The sequence below is a fragment of the Rhinopithecus roxellana genome, chromosome 7, assembly GCF_007565055.1.
Source record: "Rhinopithecus roxellana isolate Shanxi Qingling chromosome 7, ASM756505v1, whole genome shotgun sequence".
In the NCBI taxonomy this organism is placed as follows: Eukaryota; Metazoa; Chordata; class Mammalia; order Primates; family Cercopithecidae; genus Rhinopithecus; species Rhinopithecus roxellana.
Genome location: NC_044555.1, coordinates 126,622,838 through 126,641,337, shown reverse-complemented (window position 1 = coordinate 126,641,337; position 18,500 = coordinate 126,622,838). Strand labels below are relative to the sequence as shown.

Here is an 18,500-nt window from a genome sequence, read left to right as displayed (position 1 = left end):
AGCACTCAAAAGTATATATTGATATGGATATATTCAAAGATTATAAGGTGATGCTGAGGATTTTGGACAAAATTTCAAATAGTATGAATCCAGTTATATTGAAAGTAAAATGTATGCAGGACTCTGCGTATATTCATATCTGTTCATATGCATATACAAATGTTTAAATACCATATATATGTTTTTTTACACAGGATCAGACTGTATTCCCCAGGCTGGAGTGCAGTGGCATGATCATGGCTCAATGCAGCCTCAACCTCCCTGGACTCAGGTGATCCTTTCACCTCCACTTCCTGAGTAGCTGGGACTACAGGTACATGCCACCATGCCTGATTATTATTATTATTATTTTTTTTGTAGAGACAGGGACTTGCTAAATTGCCTAAATTGCTAATTGCTAAATTGGTCTTGAACTCTCAGGCTCAAGCGATCCTCCTGCCTCAGCCTCCCAGAGTGCTGGCATTAGAGTTGTGAGCCACCACATCCAGCCAATGCCATATATTTTAAATTATGGTCAGTGTTATACCGAGTGTGCATTTGAATACGGTATTTTTGGCCCACAAATTCATATCTTTAATTCACAGACATTAATGAAACATTATAGCTGCATGTGAATGGTGTGAACACATCCATCTTAAAGTTTTCCTGGGGTTCACATCTAAGTGACTGAATATGAGACGTGCCTATTTCAATTATCATTTATTGAATTTTGTTTTCTTTCTTTTGAGATTTTAAAGATAAAATTTGAAGGTAAGAATTAGAGATAAAAATTCAAGAATAATTTTAAAATCCTAATTTTCAGAGGCATAACTATGTAAAATATATATATTTTTATATGTTTATATATGTATAAATAGATTTTGTAGATTAAAAAGAGCAAGGTGAGATCTTAATTCTTAATGACTAGTCCAATCACACAGTTTGTTGCAAATATTTTATTGTCCAAAATCCAGAAATAGCAAATTTTATATGACAATGTCAAAAACCTGTCAGAAAGCAAATTTTAGAATGAAAATCTTCATTCATACTATGGAATATTCATACTAAAATACAGTGTATAGCTAAATCCTATTTAAATGTAAATTCATTGTGTTGACTATATATAGAACTTTTTACCTACGTATTGAAAAAAGGAATAAATATGGAAAAGGGTATCAGTGTTTAATATACAGTTTTATAAAACTGCTTTTCTCTTGATCAGCACATGGGTTTTTTTTGTTGTTGTTGTTGTTGTTTTTTACTTCTTTGCAAATTCCACCTTTTTGTTGTTACTAATGAGAAAATATAGGACTGAATCCTAACTGGAAAACAGTAACACAGATACACAGCAAAGTTATAGGGCGCAGTCTTAAGCCATGCCCATTTAATGACACAGGAAAATGTTTGTGTTCCAATGTTAAATAATGAAGCCATGGGACAAAATCCTGTGATCCATCTGACTGAAATTTATAGTCATTCCTGTGTTTGTGTCCATTTAAGTCGGGTTCTGTGTCTCTCTCAAGCTTGAGAGCTATCTGGTCCCTTATCTTAGAGCTCCACTAAATGGCAGCCTCCCACTCAACATATAAGGCCCAATGCCTACATCAGAACATGAAATGGAACTCCTAGGGAACATGGGTAGGGAGTCAGGACAAGAACCACATGGCCTGGCCAGGCTCAGTGGCTCATGCCTGTAATCCTAGCACTCTGGGAGGCCAAGGCGGGCGGATCACGAGGTCAGGAGATCCAGACCATCCTGGCTAATGCGGTGAAACCCCATCTCTACTAAAAATACAAAACAAAAACAAAAACAAAAAAAAACGGGCGTGGTGGCGGGCGCCTGTAGTCCCAGATACTCAGGAGGCTGAGGCAGGAGAATGGCGTGAACCCGGGAGGCAAAGCTTGCAGTGAGCCGAGATCGCGCCACTGCACTCCAGCCTGGGCAACAGATCCAGACAAAGTCTCAAAAAAAAAAAAAAAAAAAAAAAGAACCACATGGCCTGGTGCCTAGATTTGCTCTTCTCCAAGACCTTAGGTGTCAACATTTGTTTGTTTGCTTCTTTGTTGTTTCCTTAGGCATGGATTCCTGAGGTCTGCCCCAATACTACAAGACAATTTGATATAAGAAAACACAGCAGATATAATGCTGAGTGAAGAAGAGTAGAAATGAGAAGATTGGTTGTGCGGATACTGAGTTCTTGAAAAGAGGAGATGTTTGATGAGAGTGAATGGATTACACCCCGGTTTAATATCCAATGGAAAACAAAAACAAAATGCTAAGAGTGGAATAAGTTTACACAAATTGAGCAAACTGCTCAGCAGTTCTAGTTTCTGGTGGCTTTGTCTCTTCTTGGCCTTTTTTTGAAATGTGATGGGCGGGAGAATAGCACCTAGAGCAAAGTCAGTTGGCTTTTCCCGTACCATACTGCCATCATGCAGAAATAGCTTCATAGCGTCCAAAGCCCTGAGCATTTCTTCCATGTGAGCCCTGGCAGTTGAGGAAGGAAAAGCCAGTGGAAGCTGAACAGGCCCGAGACACAACTTGATCTTCCTACCCTTTTCTCTGAGGCCTGGCAGAAACAATGAACAAATGCAAAGTCTCCGTGAAATATCTGCTGAATGAGGGACCAGGACTGAGCCAGCTGCTTCCAGGAAGTTTTGGCACAGGAAGTAGAGGACAGGGCTCAGTGTCCTCATAGTGGGGACAAGGCCAGAAAATGATACAGTCAATACAGACCCTTGGGGCGTTTATGTTATGAATATGCCCTTGGGAGCTTTAGGCAACCTGGTTGTCCTTGTGTTGTGGGGCTGTGACATTTATAGCAGCAGTGTTGGATGGCAATGACAGGCCAATTCCAGGAGTCATCTATCTAAAGTCAATGTCACTCACATGGCCCTCAATACACTAAAATTATAAACAACACTGCCTATAGCTAGAGGGACTACTGTAGAGCAGTGAGGATACATTGACATGCCTATGTGGGCCAGATCATCTTTTAGGAGAGCCGATTTGCGAAAGTGGATGAAGGCCAAGAATGTAATGAAAGGCCTAAGCAATTATCTGAGCGCACAGGCCAGCAGCTTCTGTGACTTTATAAGTTCAGGAGAAAGTCTTTTCAAGCGATTCTACTGTTTCAGCCTCCCAAGTAGCTGAGATTATAGGCATGTGACACCACGCCCAGCTAATTTTTATATTTTCAGTAAAGGCGAGGTTTCGCCATGTTGGCCAGGCTGGTCTCGAACTCCTGACCTCAAGTGATCCACCTGCCTCGGCCTCCCAAAGTGCTGGGATTACAGGCGTGAGCCACCGCGCCCAGCCTTCAGTGTTTAATACACAGTTGTATGGCATTGCTTTTCTCTTGATCACCACATCTTTTTAACTTCTTTGCAAATCCCACCTCTTTGTTACTAATGTGAAAATATAGGACTGATTCCTAACTGATAAACAGTAACGCACACACACAGCAAACTCATAGGACATAGTTGTAAGCCATTGCAGTTTAATGAACCAGGAAAATGTTTGTGTTACAATGTTATATAATGAAACCGTAAAACAAAATCCTGGGATCTATCTGATTAGCATTTATAGTCATTTCTGTATTTGTGTACATTCAAGTAGGGTTGTATGTGTCTGTCAAGCTTGAGAGTTATCTGGACTCTGTTAGAGCCCCACTAAATAGTGGCCTCCCTCTCAACATACAAGGCTACAAGGCTTACTGAGTAGGTCTGAACATGGAGTAAAACTCCCAGGCAACCTGGATAGGGAGTCTGGAGAAGAAACACGTGGCCTGGTGCCTAGATTTGCTCTCCTCCAAGACCTTAAATGTCAGCATCTTATTTTTTTTCTTTCTCTTTAGACATGGATCCCTGAGGTTGGTCCCCAATACTACAAGGCAATTTGGTATCATAATAGAACACTGCAGACACAATGCTGAGTGAAGAAGAGTAGAAATGGGAAGACTTGGTTGAGCGGAAACTGAATTCTTGAAAAGAGGAGATGCTCGATGAGGGTGAGTGGATTACACCTCAGTTTAATATCCAATAAATGCCAAAAGTGGAATACCTTTACGCAAATGTAGCAAAATGTTAGGTAGCCATAGTTTCTGGTATCTTTGTCTCTTCTTGGCCTTTTTTTTGAAACGTGATGGGCGGGAGAGGAGCGACTGGAACAAAATTAGCTGGCTTTTCTCGCACAACACTGCCATCGTGCGGAAATAGTTTCATAGCATCCAAAGCCGTGAACGTTTTCTCCCTGTAAGCCCTAGCAGTTGCGGAAGGAAAAGTCGCCCAAGACAAGTTGACATTCCTACCCTTTTCTCTGAGGCCTGGCAGAAGCAATGGACAAATGCAAAGTCTTAGTGAAGTATCTGCTGAGTGAGAGACCAGGACTAAGCCAACTGCTTCCAGGAAGTCCTAGTACAGGAAACAGAGGACAGGGCCTCAGTTTCCTCATAGTGGGGACAAGACCAGAAGATGACACAGCCAAGTGCAGACCCTTGGGGTATTTATGTTATGAATATGCCGTTGGGAGTTTTAGGCAATCTGGCTGTCCCTGTGTTATGGGGCTGTGACATTTACAGCAGCATTGTTAGATTGCAATGGACAGGCCAGTTCCAGGGACCATCTATCTGAAGCCAGTGTCATTCACATGGTCCTCAATACACAAAAATTTTTAACACCATTGCCTACAACTAGAGGGACCTCTGTAGAGGAGTGAGGATATATTAACATGCCTATGAGGGCCAGATCATCTTTTAGGAGAGCCGATTTGCTAAAGTGGATGAAGGCCAAGAACGTGATGGAAGGCCTAAGCAATTATCTGAGCGCACAAGCCAGCAGCTTCTGTGACTTTATAAGTTCAGGAGAAAGTCTTTTGTCATAATGGGACCCCGATGTCATCTCAGTTCTCTCAAGGAGGGCAGATAGGTGGCTCTTTCCTGTTCCATGTCCTTGAGAAGTATGGCATTGTTTAGGCCTGAGCAAATCATTATGTACTGCATCCAAGCTAGTATTTTCTCTAGCAGCTTCAAATCTATTTCTTAATGAAGACATCCAACCTTTGGTATGGAGACCTCCAGATACTCTCTGACTCATAATTGAAGAATCAATAAGGGTGACTAAAAGTGTATGGGTGACTTGATCCTCATGACATTCTTCCTCAAAGTTTATTATCTTATATCTGAATTCTTAATGAAAGGAATTAATGTTAGTCTGGTTCTGCACTGTGACATTACAGTGCTTCAAGAGGTTGTTCAGGTATGACCTCTCCTGGCCTCTGAGGATTCAGGCAGGCATTCCAGGGTAAGGCATTCTAGGGTAGCCTGGCTTTTTTGACATCTTTCACTGTGTCTAATTGAGTGATGATCTGCATACGTAGATGCTGTTGGCATGCACAAGTGTCTTGGAGACTCTCTGGGAAGCATTTCTCCATGACCCTTGATATCTTACTTCCCCAGAGTATTTCACGTAAAGTAGAGTTAGACATCTGCTAAACTACCTCCTATGGAGGAATAGTTTGACCTGACCATTTTCTCGGAAGAATACAGACCTACCTGTGGGACAGTGTCTCATATATGAAGGTAGAAATGCTGGTGTCCCCAAACCTAGAATTCTTTAGGCTAGGTGATCTTTTATTCACTCCTTGCTAACTATGTTTAATAGAGACTATGTGCCTGGGCAGTGGATGGAAGCCTGGAAAGGAAATCACACCTAGCTGAATCACAGTGGTAGTGACAAGGAGGTTGAACGGTTTCTTCTGAAATGGAAGATAGTGCGGTGGGGCAATGAGCCTATCATTCCCATTTAGGTTGGATACATGTCATTCATCTGCACCAGGTAGTCCCTTTAGCTCTCACAAAATCTTAATTGCATTCTCTGTGTCCTCATAAACAGCCATTCCCTGCCTCTGATTTAGGGAGAAAAGCAAATTGTTGAACCTTGAGGATTGAACCTACCACACCATAAGATAAATAGCAAAGTAAAGTGTATTTTACTCTACTTCTTTTTTTAGGGGGGGAGGGGGGGAGGGGGGGAGGGGAGGGACAGAGTCTCCCTCTGTCGCCCAGGCTGGAGTGCAGTGGCACAATCTCAGCTCACTGCAAGCTCCATTTCCCGGGTTCACACCATTCTCCTGCCTCAGCCTTCTGAGTAGCTGGGACTACAGGTGCCCATCTCCATGCCCGGCTAATTTTTTGCATTTTTAGTAGAGATGGGGTTTCACCGTGTTAGCCAGGATGGTCTCGATCTCCTGACCTCGTGATCTGCCCGCCTCGGCCTCCCAAAGTGCTAGGATTACAGGCGTGAGCCACCGCGCCCAGTGTATTTTACTCTACTTCTAACATGTCATAACCTTAAACCAAACATATAGTCATGTATGTATTCTAGAGAACCAATATGCGCATTGTGATGCATCTGTAAAAATTTAAACAAAAAATGAATAGTGTCTATATTTCTAAAGGAATGTTTCTGAGTGTATATTTTTCAGATTTACCTTCATTTACACTGAAGGCTTGCAATGTTGAAAACAACGCTTACCATTTATGATATTCAAATGAATTCATCCTCCTGAAAGCTTTGTTAAAATATACACTTGATCTGCTCCAAACCACAATGTAGAGTGTGATCTAATTTCAATACAGATTTGTTATTTACATGAAATTAGGAATGTATGTATAGCCGGGCATGGTAGCTCACACCTGTAATCCCAGCACTTTGGGAGGCCAAGGTGATTGGATCACTTGCAGGGAGGAGTTCGAGAACAGCCTGGCAAACATGTCGAAATCTGTGTCTACTAAAAATACAAAACAATTCGGGCTGGTCACGGTGGCTCATGCCTGTAATCCCAGTACTTTGGGAGGCCTAGGTGGGCGCATCACGAAGTCAGGAGATCGAGACCATCTTGGTTAACACAGTGAAACCCTGTCTGTACTAAAAACACAAAAATGAGCCAGGTGAGTGGCATGCGCTTTTAGTCCCAGCTACTCAGGAAGCTGAGGAAGGAGAATCACTTGAACCCGGGAGGCAGAGGTTGCAGTGAGCAGAGATCACACCACTGCACTCCAGCTTGGGCAACAGAGAGAGACTCTGTTTCAAAAAAAAAAAAATACAAAAACAGGTAACCAGGCCTGGTGGCGTGCACTTGTAACCCCAGCTACTCAGGAGGCTGAGGCAGGAGAATCACTTGAACCTGGAGGTTACTATGAGCCATTTCACTCCAGCCTGGGTGACAAAGTTTTGGTCTCAAAAAAGAAAAAACTAAAGTGTATGTCTGTGTGTGTGTGTGTGTGTGTGTGTGTGTGTGTGTGTGTGTATGTATATATATGCATGGAAAAATCCAAATTTATTTATTTATTGACTTGACAAATTGTAGTGCTTTTCATCTTTATCAGTACATTGATTGTTCTCAATCTTTGTCAAGCATTATTCTTTAATTAACTAGTGGGACAATACTGTAAGACTTATATCTAAAAGACAAATTATAAAATACACACGCACACACACACACACACAAACAGACATACACTATAAAGTCTCAGGAAATACTTGAAGAATATGTAGTGTAATGGGAACATGCCGAGTTTTTATGTTAAATGACGAGACCAGGAGATGAAACTTTGAATAACCTTGATAGGAATTGAACATATGTAGTATGAGTATCATGCCATGTGGAGCATATATGGCATGCAGTAATGACAGCTATCTGGTCCCTCCTCTATGCCAAATTGTTGCTTACAATGCAGCACATGAGCTAAAACATGAAGAACTCCCTGGTTGTCTGGAAGGGGGGCCAGAACAGAGACCACCAGGATTTGTAAATCCTGGTGGTCTGGGAGACTCAAGCAATTTTATGCTTGTGCCTTCATCCCCAAATTTATCCCCCGAGGGAGACAGTTTGATGCCATGGAAAGTACTGGACCTATAAATCTGAGGTAAATCATAATCATATAGACTAGGTCAAGAGGATTTTAAATTTCTGAACAAATAAGATTTCTGATGAGGGTGGGTGGTTTAGGCCTTGGTTTGATTTCAGATGGAAAACAAAAGCAAAAGTGCCATAGTAAGACCTGATGACTCCAAACTGGACAAAAAGCAAGGAAGCAATGTTTCCTTGTACCTTTGTCTCTGGGTCGTGTTTTTTCAGGCAAGAAGGGCAGGAAAAGAGGACTCCAAGACACCTGTTGACACATCTAGAGCACTACTGCCACCGTGAGGATTTAGTTTAACAACGCCCTACGCCTTATGCCTAAGCCATGTCAATGTCCTTCCCCTGAGGACAATCCTTCCACCTGTTGGGGAAGGTCTGGCCTGTGGGGAGGGGGAAGAGAGTTGAGCTCCATGCTACTCATCCTTGCCTTCTCCTCTAAGATCACACTTTGGGAGGCTGAGGCGGGCAGATTGCCTGAGATCGGGAGTTCGAGACCAGCCTGGCCAGCATGGTAAAACCCCGTATCTACTAAAAATACAAAAATTAGCCGGGTGTGGTGGCAGGTGCCTGTAATCCCAGCTACTCAGGAAGCTGAGAATCGCTTGAACCTAGGAAGGGGAGGTTGCAGTGAGCCGAGATCTCGCTATTGCACTCTAGCGTGGGCCACACAGCGAGACTCCGTCTCTCACACACACACACACACACAAAGACTGGACATTGGCAGTGCCTTAGTATAGAACGTGGAGAGTGAAGGAAAGTAAATAGTGTGACTGTCCCTTGGTAAAACCATGCTCCTTGTGCGCGGTACTGATGCTACCAGAGACCCAAAGACCCGTAGCAAGATGCCAGCATGTGAAAGCCTGCCAACTCTTGCTCCAAGGGGCAGAAACAGATGCCCACAAGAGCCTGCATGTGTGTTTGGGTAGGTTCCTGCTGTCCTGCCCACAAGTGGGGGAACGGAAGCCCTGCCCCTGAACTTCCTGTGCCAGGACTGCCCGGCAACTGCTGCTTCAATCCAAGCCCCTCACTCTCCAGGTTCTACACCAAGATACCACCAATGTCCAGGCCTCTCTTAAGACCTTAGAGGAGAAGCCAAGAAGACGTAGCCTGGATCCCAATCCTCTTCCACCTCGCCATAGATCAGATCTTCCCCCACAGTGAGGCTTCCAGGGAAGGACACTGTAATGGTGGATTCTGTGTTTAAACGATTTCCTCACGGTGGCAGTAGTGCTACACGTTTTCATGGAAGCTCTGTCTAGGAGCCTTCTTCTCCCGTCTTTTCTGCCTGAAAAAATGCCACCCAGAGACAAAGGCGCCACCAAACATGGCCACCAGGAGATTTGTCCAATTTGGTGCAACCTGGTCTTACTGTTGAATTTTTGCTATTTTCTTTCCACCTGAAAACAAATGAGGCCTAAACCACCCATGCTCCTCAGGAATCTTGTTCTTTCAGAAATTAAAATATACTCCTTGCTGAGTCTATCTGGGTATGATTTACATCACACTGTTACAGGTCCAGCAAGTTCCATGGCATTAAATTGTCTCCTTCAGGTGATAAATTGGGTGGATAAAGGTACAATAAGGAAAAATATATCTGAAACTTGGAGAAGATCTTTGGCAAACAGTTTACAAATCCTGGTGATCTTTGATCTGGTTCCCCTCTTGGACAACCAGAGAGTTCTTCATGTTCTAGCCTCATGTGTTGTTTGTAGTCAACAATTCGGCATGAGCCATAGAGTAAGGATCAGATAGCAGTCATTACTCCCTGCCCTATATGCTCCACGTGGCGTGATCCTCATAGTCCCTATGTTCAGTTCCTATCGAGATTACTCAGTTTCATCTCATGGTCTCAACATTTAACACCAGAACACAGCATGTTTCCATGCATTACATATTCTTCCGGCATTTCCTGAGACATTAGATGCTGTGTGTGGCGGGGATAGGTGTGTGTGTTATGTCCTGTCCCTTGGAGCAAGAGTTAGCAGGCTTTCAGGAAGTATTACCGTATCATGGTCCTTTGTTGCAGCAGTATGAGAACACCAAAGACAGGCCTGTTCCAGGTGTGATAAAGCAGGAGCCAGTATGTTTTCTGATAGTCTCAAGGGCATCTAGCTGTCTAGAGACTGAAAGGATCTAAAGTTTCACATCTTCTAGTAGAGTTGTTTTTTGGTTTTTTTTTTTTAGATGGAGTCTTGCTCTGTCACCCAGCCTGGAGTGCGGTGGCACGATCTCAGCTCACTGCATCCTCTGTCTCCCAGGTTGAAGGGATTCTCTTGTCTCACTGCCTGAGCAGCTGAGACTACAGGTGGGCTCCACCATGTTCGGCTAATTTTTGTATTTTTAGTAGAGACGGGGTTTCACCATGTGAACCAGGCTGGTCTCAAACTCCTGACTTCATGTGATCAGCCAGTCTTGACTCCCCAGTGTGCTGGATTACAGCCTTAAGCGACTGTGCTAGGTCGTTCCTTTTTAAAAATTTTTTATTTATTTACTTTCTTAGTGTAGTTGTTACACATAAAGGGATGGGAACCAAAAGGAGTGAAAAGGATTGAAAATCAATCCACATTTTAAAAGTGCTTGTCTGTTGGAGGTAGCATTACCCATGATCTCACTTTGTTAGTGGTGGCAGAGAACCAAGTTACCCCGAGTAACAGGCGGCATGTCCATATGGGTCCAGAGGAACTTCAGTCCTTGCCTCCTCAGAAGAAAAAACTCAACTGAAGGGCATAAAGCAGAAAAAGAGACTGAGGCAAAATTCAGAGCAGGATTGGAAGTTTATTTAACAGGCTTTAGAACAGGAAAGAAAGGAAAGAAAGAACGCTCAGAAGAGATCCAAGTGGGTGCCTGAATGGCCAAGAGAACAAAAAGACCTTTTAACCTTGATCCTGGGACCTTATAGGCTCACCTCTTTCCCATGATTCTTCCTTTAGGGTGAGCTTTCCGCATGCACAGTACTCTCCTTACCGTTTGGAATTGAGCACTGTGCAGCGTGTTCAAGGAGGTATACACATGCCCATCTGAGGCTTTTTTCCTTTTTCCTGGTGGCATGCACCTGGAATGTCATATTTCGCCATTTTGTCTCTTAATATGCATGCCCAAGAAGCTGCTTCTCCCTGGGGCCTGCATTCAATTCACACTTTTAATATTAACATGTGGACCATCAGGAGATTGCCTCTCCCATGCTACCAAATTATCATTTTTAGGGGGACAATGTGATCATTGCTGAACCATCAGGTGACATTCCTATTGGTTGGGGGAGAGCCCTTTACTGCCCTGCTCATTGCCTATGTAACTAACTGTAACAAATTTGCTTTTTCATGTATGACTGTTGTGTCAGGCAGATTTTGAAGAAGGATGAATGTTTCTACAAATTCAAAAACAAGTGACAAAAGTGACATCAGTGAAAATGGTGCAGTAGACACTTTCTGTTAGTCCATCTGTCCAGAAAAGCAACTCAAAACAATTAATAATGTTTAATTAGAAGATCATTTTCTCAGCACGATATATGGGGCATTTATTAAAAACCTACAGCTAATAATATAGTCAAGAGGGAAAGACTGAAAGCTTTGCTTCTAAAATCATGAAGAGGAGAAGAACATCCACTTTTGCCACTTCTATTGAACATTATACTTAAAATTTTAGCCCGGGGCATCAGGAAATGAAGATATATAAAAGACATCCCAATTGAAAAGAAAAAATTGAAATTATTTCTCTTCACGAATGCAATGACCTTATAAAAAATGCTTAAAAATCCAGAAAAAAGCAATATTAGAGCTAGTGAACAGTATCTCGCAAGCACAGCAGGATATAACATTAACTCGGAAAAATCAGTTGTAGTTTTATTTGTGTACACTAGCAATGAATAATCTGAAAATTAAATTAAGAAAGCAATTCCCTTTACAATAGCATCAAAATGAATCATATTTTTAGGACAATAGTTAATAGATGAATGTCTTATACATTGAAAATCACAAAATATTGTAGAAGAAGTTAAAGATAACCCTGATTTTAAAAAAGGACATCCTGTGGTAATGAGTTGGAAGACAAAATATTTTTAACATACCAATACTACCCATAGAGATCTATAAATTTAATGTAATCCTTATTATTATCCCAATGAGCATTGGTTGTTTTTGTAAAAAAGGAACACAAATTCTAAAGATCCTGTTAAATTGCAGGAGATCTGATAACCAATGTAAAGTTTGAGTAAGAAAAACCAAGGCAGAAGAGTCACACTTCCAGATTTCAAAACTTACTAGAAAAGCTAGAATAATCAAAGCAGTGTGATAATTAAGTAAGAATACACACAGTGATTAATGGAAGAGATGGAGAGTCTGGAAATAAATCCAAAAGTTGTGGTCAATTCATTTTTGACAAAGTTATTAATGTTATTTTATGAGTAGTTAATAGAGTCTTTAACAAAGAGTACTCAGACAACTGGTTATGCACATGCAAAAGGATGAATTTAGGCTGGGCACAGTGGCTCACGCCTGTAATTCCAGCACTTTGGGAGGCCGAGGCGGGTGGATCACTAGGTCAGGAGATCCAGACCATCCTGGCTAACATGGTGAAACCCTGTCTCTACTAAACAACGCAAAAAAAAAAAAAAAAAAAAAAAAAAAAGCCGGGCGTGGTGGCGGGCGCCTGTAGTCCCAGCTACTTGGGAGGCTGAGGAGGAGAATAAAGTGAACCCAGGAGGCGGAGCTTGCAGTCAGCCGAGATTGCACCACTGCACTACAGCCTGGGTGACAGATCGAGACTCCATCTCAAAAAAAAAAAAAAAAAAAAAAAGCAAAAATTATCGGGTGCAGTGGCATGTGCCTGTAATCCCAGCTACTGGGGAGGCTGAGGCAGGAAAATCGCTTGAACCCAGGAGGCAGAGGTTGCAGTGAGCCGAGATTGCCCCACTGCATTCGAGCCTGGGCAACAGAACAAGACTCCATTTAAAAAAAAAAGAGAGAGAGAGAGAGAGATAGCAAAAAGATAACCAATGGAAGAAATTTGAAAACACCTTAAGTGAAAGAGACAAGACTAAAAAGACCACTTACTGAGATGATCAGTAGTGAGGGAAAGTAGATGAGTGTTTGCTACGGGCTGGGCAGAGAGTGGAATGGGGAACGACTGCTTCATGGGTCCAGGGTTTTCTTTTGTGGTAATGAAAATGCTTTGCCAATAGATAGAGGTAGTGCTTGCACTGCATTGTGAATGTACTAAATGCCACTGAATTTCACACATTTTAATGGTTAATTTTATGTTATGTGAATTTTACCAACTCAGTTGGTGCCAAAAGTATTGGCACTTTTTAAAGCTGTCATTATTTCCATGAATAATTAATTATATTTGAAAAGTACTCAAGTTATCAGTGAAGAAAACTTGTTTTAACTATTATACTACAAGGTGGCCTGATACGGTGCCTCATGCCTCTAATCCTAGCACTTTGGGAGGCTGAGATGGGAGCGTCACTCTAGTCCAGGAGTTCGAGATCAACCTGATCAACATAGCTAAGCCCCGTATCTAAAATTTAAAAAAATAAATAAATAAAAAACAGTTACACTACAGGGGAATTTGAACATTAATTTATAAAAGTCGGTATTATGTGTGCATAGGCAAGAGTGATGATTTCTTCTATGTTTGACCTACCGTGTGTTTTCTACTTTATAATTTCTTAAACTTCTCCTAGAGTAAAATATGAAAAAATTACAAGCACTCAAAAGTATATATTGATGTAGATATATTCAATGAGTATAAGGTGATACTGAAGATTTTGTACAAAATTTCAAGCATTAGGCATCCAATTATATTTAAACTGTGTCGAGTGTGTGTGTATTTATATCTGTCTGTAGGTATATTACAAAATTTTAAATGCTGTGTATGTATGACTTTTTAGACAGTGTCTCACTCTGTTGCCCAGGCTGGAGTGCAGTGGCATGATTATGATTCACTGCAGCATCAACCTCCCTGGGCTCAGGTGGTCCTCCCACCTCTGCCTCCTATGTAGCTGGGGCTTCCATTGCATACCACCATGCTCAGCTATTTTTTGTACTTTTTGTATAGACAAGGTCTCACTATATTGCCAGGGCTGACCTTGAACTCCTGGGCTCAAGCTATCCACCTGCCTTGGCCTCCCAAAGTGCTGGGATTACAATTGTGAGCCACTATGCCTGGCCAATGCCATACATTTTTAATCATTGTAGATGTTATAATGAGTATATGTTTGAAGATGGCATTTTTGGCCAACAAATTCATATCTTCAATTCATCGTTATATAAACAGAGACACTAATGAAGCATTCTAGCTGCATGTGAGTGGTGTGAATGCATCCATCTTACAGCTTTCTTTTTGTTTTTGTTTGTTTGTTTGTTTCTTTTTTGTTTTTGTGAGACGGAGTCTCACTCTGTAGCCCAGGCTGGAGTGCAGTGGCGTGATCTTGGCTCACTGCAACCTCTGCCTCCCGGGTCCCGGTTCAAACAATTCCCCTGCCTCAGCCTCCCAAGTAGCTGGGATTACAGGCATGCGACACCATGCCCAGTTAATTTTTGTATTTTCAGTGGAGATGGGGTTTCACCATGTTGGCCAGGCTGGTCTTGAACCCCTGACCTCGTGATCCACTCTCCTCGGCCTCCTAAAGTGCTGGGATTACAGGCATGAGCCACTGTGCCTGGTCATACAGTTTTCTTAGGTTACACATCTAGGTGACTGAATGTGCGAGATGCCTATTTCAACTACAATTTATCGAATTTTGTTATCTTTCTTCGAAGGTTTTAAAGATAAAGTTTTAAGGTAAGAATCAGGAATAAGAATTCTAGAAGAATTAAAAATTCTAATTTTCAGAGGTATAAGTATGTATTATACATATGTTTATATTGTAGATAAATATGTATTTATATGTTTATGTATGTTTAAATATATATATTTTTTCGCCAGGCACAGTGACTCGCGCCTGTAATCCCTGCACTTTGGGAGGCCAAGGTGGGCAGATAACCTGAGGTCCGGAGTTCCAGACCAGCTTGGCTAACATGGCAAAACTCCATCTCTACTAAAAATACAAAATTAACCTGGCGTGGTGGCACACACCTGTAGTCTCAGCTACTCCGGAGGCTGAGGCAGGAGAATCCCTTGAGCCCAGGAAGTGGAGGTTGCAGTGAACCAAGATGGCATCACTGCACTCCAGCCTGGGAGACAGAGTGAGAATCCATCTCAAAAAGAAAATTTATATATATATATATATATATATTTATATGTGTATATGTATTTTTTAGATTTAAAAGTGAAAATTGAGAACTTACGTTTTCATGAATAGTCCAAATAAGAAGTTCTTTGCAAATATTTTATTGTCTAAAATTCAGATATTGCAATTTTTTATGAGAATATCAAAAACTCCTCAGCAATCAGATGTGAAACTTTTAATTCTTCAACCTTATGTATAGCTAAATCTAATTAAAATGTAAATTTATTGTGCGTTTGTATACATAGAACTTTTTATCTGTGTATTGAAAAAATGGGAGTAAATAAGGAAATGGTTATCAGTGTTTAATATATAGTTTTATGACATTGCTTTTCTCTTCATCAGCATGTGGTTGCTTTTTTACTTTGCAAGTTCCATGTCTTTGTTACTAATGAGAAAATATAGGACTGATTCCTAATGAAAAAGAGTAAGACACATACACAACAAAGTTATAGGACACAGTCTTAAGTCATAGCCATTTAATGACACTGGAAAATATTTCTGTTCCAATGATAAATAATGAAACCATGAGACAAAATTCTGTGATCCATCTGGTTAGAATTTATAGTCATTCCCGTATTTTTGTCCATTCAAGTAGGGCTGTGTGTGTTTTGTCAGGCTGGAGAGCTATCCGAACCCTTATGTTAGAGCCCTACTAAATATCGGCCTGCCTCTCAACATATAAGGCCTAATGACTAGGTCAGATCGTGTGGCAAAACTCCTAGGGAACCTGGGTAGGGAGTCACGACAAGAACCACATGGCCTGGTGCCTAGATTTGCTCTTCTGAAAGAACTTAGGGGTAAGACTTTTTTTTTTCTTCTCTCCTTAGGCATGGAAGCCTAAGGTCTGTCTCCAAAACTACAAGACTATTTGACATTATAATAAAACACTGCAGATATGACGCTGAGTAAGAGTGGAAATGGGAAGACTTAGTTGTGCAGTAACTGAGTTCTTGAAAATAGGAAATGCTTGATGAGGGTGAGTGGATTACATAACTGTTTAATATCCAATGGAAACCAAAAGCAAATGGCTAAGTGGAACATGTTTACACGAATTGAGCAAAATATTGGGTAGCCATAGTTTCTGGTGTCTTTGTTTCTTCATGGCCTTCTTTTTGAAACGTGTAGTCATGTATGTGTAAACATTCAAACAAAAAGTTGATAGTGTCTACTTTACTAAAGTAATATTCTTGAGGCTGTATTTTAAGATTTACCTTTATTTGCCAGGGGCAGTGGCTCATGCCTATAATCCCAGCACTTTGGGAGACCGAGGTGGGCCGATCACGAGGTCAGGAGTTCGAGATCAGCCTGGCCAACATAGTGAAACCCTGTCTCTACCAAAAATACAAAAATTAGCAAGGTGTGGAGGTGCACACCTGTAATCCCAGCTACCTTTATTTACATTGAAGGTGTGAAATGTTGAAAAATAAGACTTAGTACTGTGGACATTCAAATGAATTCGTGCTCCTCAAAGGTTTCTTAAAATACACATTTGGTCTGATCCAAACCACAGTGTACACAGTAATGCACTTTTAATACAGATTTATTTTTTGCTGAAATTAACAATGTACTTACTGAAAGATATGAATGGAAATAATCCAAAAGTTCATGAGTTACCTTGACAAGTTGTATGGTAGCTGTTTTCTTCGTTATTAATACATGGACTATTCTTAATATTTGTCAAGCATTATTCTTTAATTTACTATTTGGAGAATACTGTAATCCTTATACCTAAAAGACAAATTATAAAACTCTCAGAGAAACACACAATTATAAACACACACAGCCCATAAAGTCTCAGGAAATACTTGAAGAATATGTGATGGCATGGGCACATGCTGTGTTTTGATGTTAAACGATGAGACCATTAGATGAAACTTAGAGTAACCTTGACAGGAATTGAACATATGTACTTTGAATATATATGGCATGCAATGATGAGCATCACCTGGTTTCTTCTCTAGTGGCTTATGCCAAATTCTTGCCTACAACGCACCACAGAAGACTCATAAGGCTCTCAGAATAGGGAGAACTCCCTGGATGTCTCACAGGGGAGCCAGGTCAAAGAACTCTGGGATTTTTAAATTGTTTGCAGGAGAAGATCTTTTCCGCTTTCAGCCCTTTTCTCCTTTTTGTGCGTTCACCCACCGAATTTATCCGCTGAAAGAGACGGTTTGATGCCACGGAAATTACTGGACCTGTAACTCTGAAGCAAATAAAACTAACACAGACTAGCTCAGGAGACTATGTAATTTTTGAAAGAACAAGATTCCTGATGAGAGCAGCTGGTTTAGGCCTTGGTTTGATTTCTTTTCTTTCTTTCTTTTATTTTTTTTTTTTTATTTGAGACGGAGTTTCTCTCTTGTTGCCCAGGCTGGAATGCAATAGCGCGATGCTGCAACCTCCGCCTCCCGGGTTCAAGCGATTCTCCTATCTCAGCCTCCCGGGTTCAAGCGATTCTCCTATCTCAGCCTCCCGAGTATCAGGGATTACAGGCATGCGCCACCACGTCCGGGTAATTTTGTATTTTTAATAGAGATGGGGTTTCTCCATGTTGGTCAGCCTGGTCTCGAACTCCCGACCTCAGGTGATCTGCCCTCCTTGGCCTCCCAAAGTGCTGGGATTACAGGCGTGAGCCACCGCGCCCGGCCTTTGGTTTGATTTCAAGTTGAAAATCAAAAGAAAAAGTGCAGCAGTAAGACCAGCAAGCTCCAAACTACAAGATATAAGGCATCCAGGTTTGGAACGCCTTTATTTATGGGTGGCTTTTTTTTCAGGCCGGAGGGGCGGGAGAAGAGGACTCTGAAACAGGGTTTCTTCCTATATCTGGAGCCATACTGCCATCGCGAGGATGTCGTTTAAAAAAAAAAATCCTTCCGCCATTACAGGGTTCTTCCCGTGAGGAATACCTGTTGGGGAAGGTCTGGTCTGTGGGAAGGTGGAAAAGGCTTGGGCTCCATTCTAGGTAGGAGTCCTTGTTTTCTCATCTAAGGCCTTAAAAGAGACCTGGATATTGGCGGTATCTTGGTATAGAACCTGGAGAGTGAACACTCTGAAAGCAAATCCTGTCAACTTCCCCTGGAAAAACCGTGTTCTATGTGCGCGGTACTGATGCTACCAGAGACCCAAAGATCCATAGCCAGCACGAGAACGTTGGCTGACTCTGGCTCCAAGAGACAGGAAGAAGAGACAGATGCCTGCAAGAGCCTCCATGCGTCTTTGGGAGGGTTCCTGCAGTCCTGCCCGCACCGGGAGGAACAGAGGCCCCGCCCCACGACTTCCTGTGCCAGGACCGCCTGGCGGCTGCTGGTTTACTCCAAACCTATCACACTCCAGGTTCTACACCAAGATACTGCCAGCGTTAAGGCCTCT

The 18,500-nt window shown here is 41.8% G+C and overlaps 1 long non-coding RNA gene across 1 annotated transcript in view; it reads left to right on the top strand.

Moving 5' to 3' along the window:
- Positions 1-270: 270 nt before the first annotated feature.
- Positions 271-18,500, top strand: part of LOC115898720 — a 79,117-nt gene continuing 60,887 nt past the window's right edge. The window contains exons 1-3 of the long non-coding RNA XR_004058408.1: positions 271-313; positions 3,837-3,989; positions 15,959-16,107. This is a non-coding gene — a long non-coding RNA (uncharacterized LOC115898720). The remainder of the gene's footprint in view (positions 314-3,836; positions 3,990-15,958; positions 16,108-18,500) is intronic.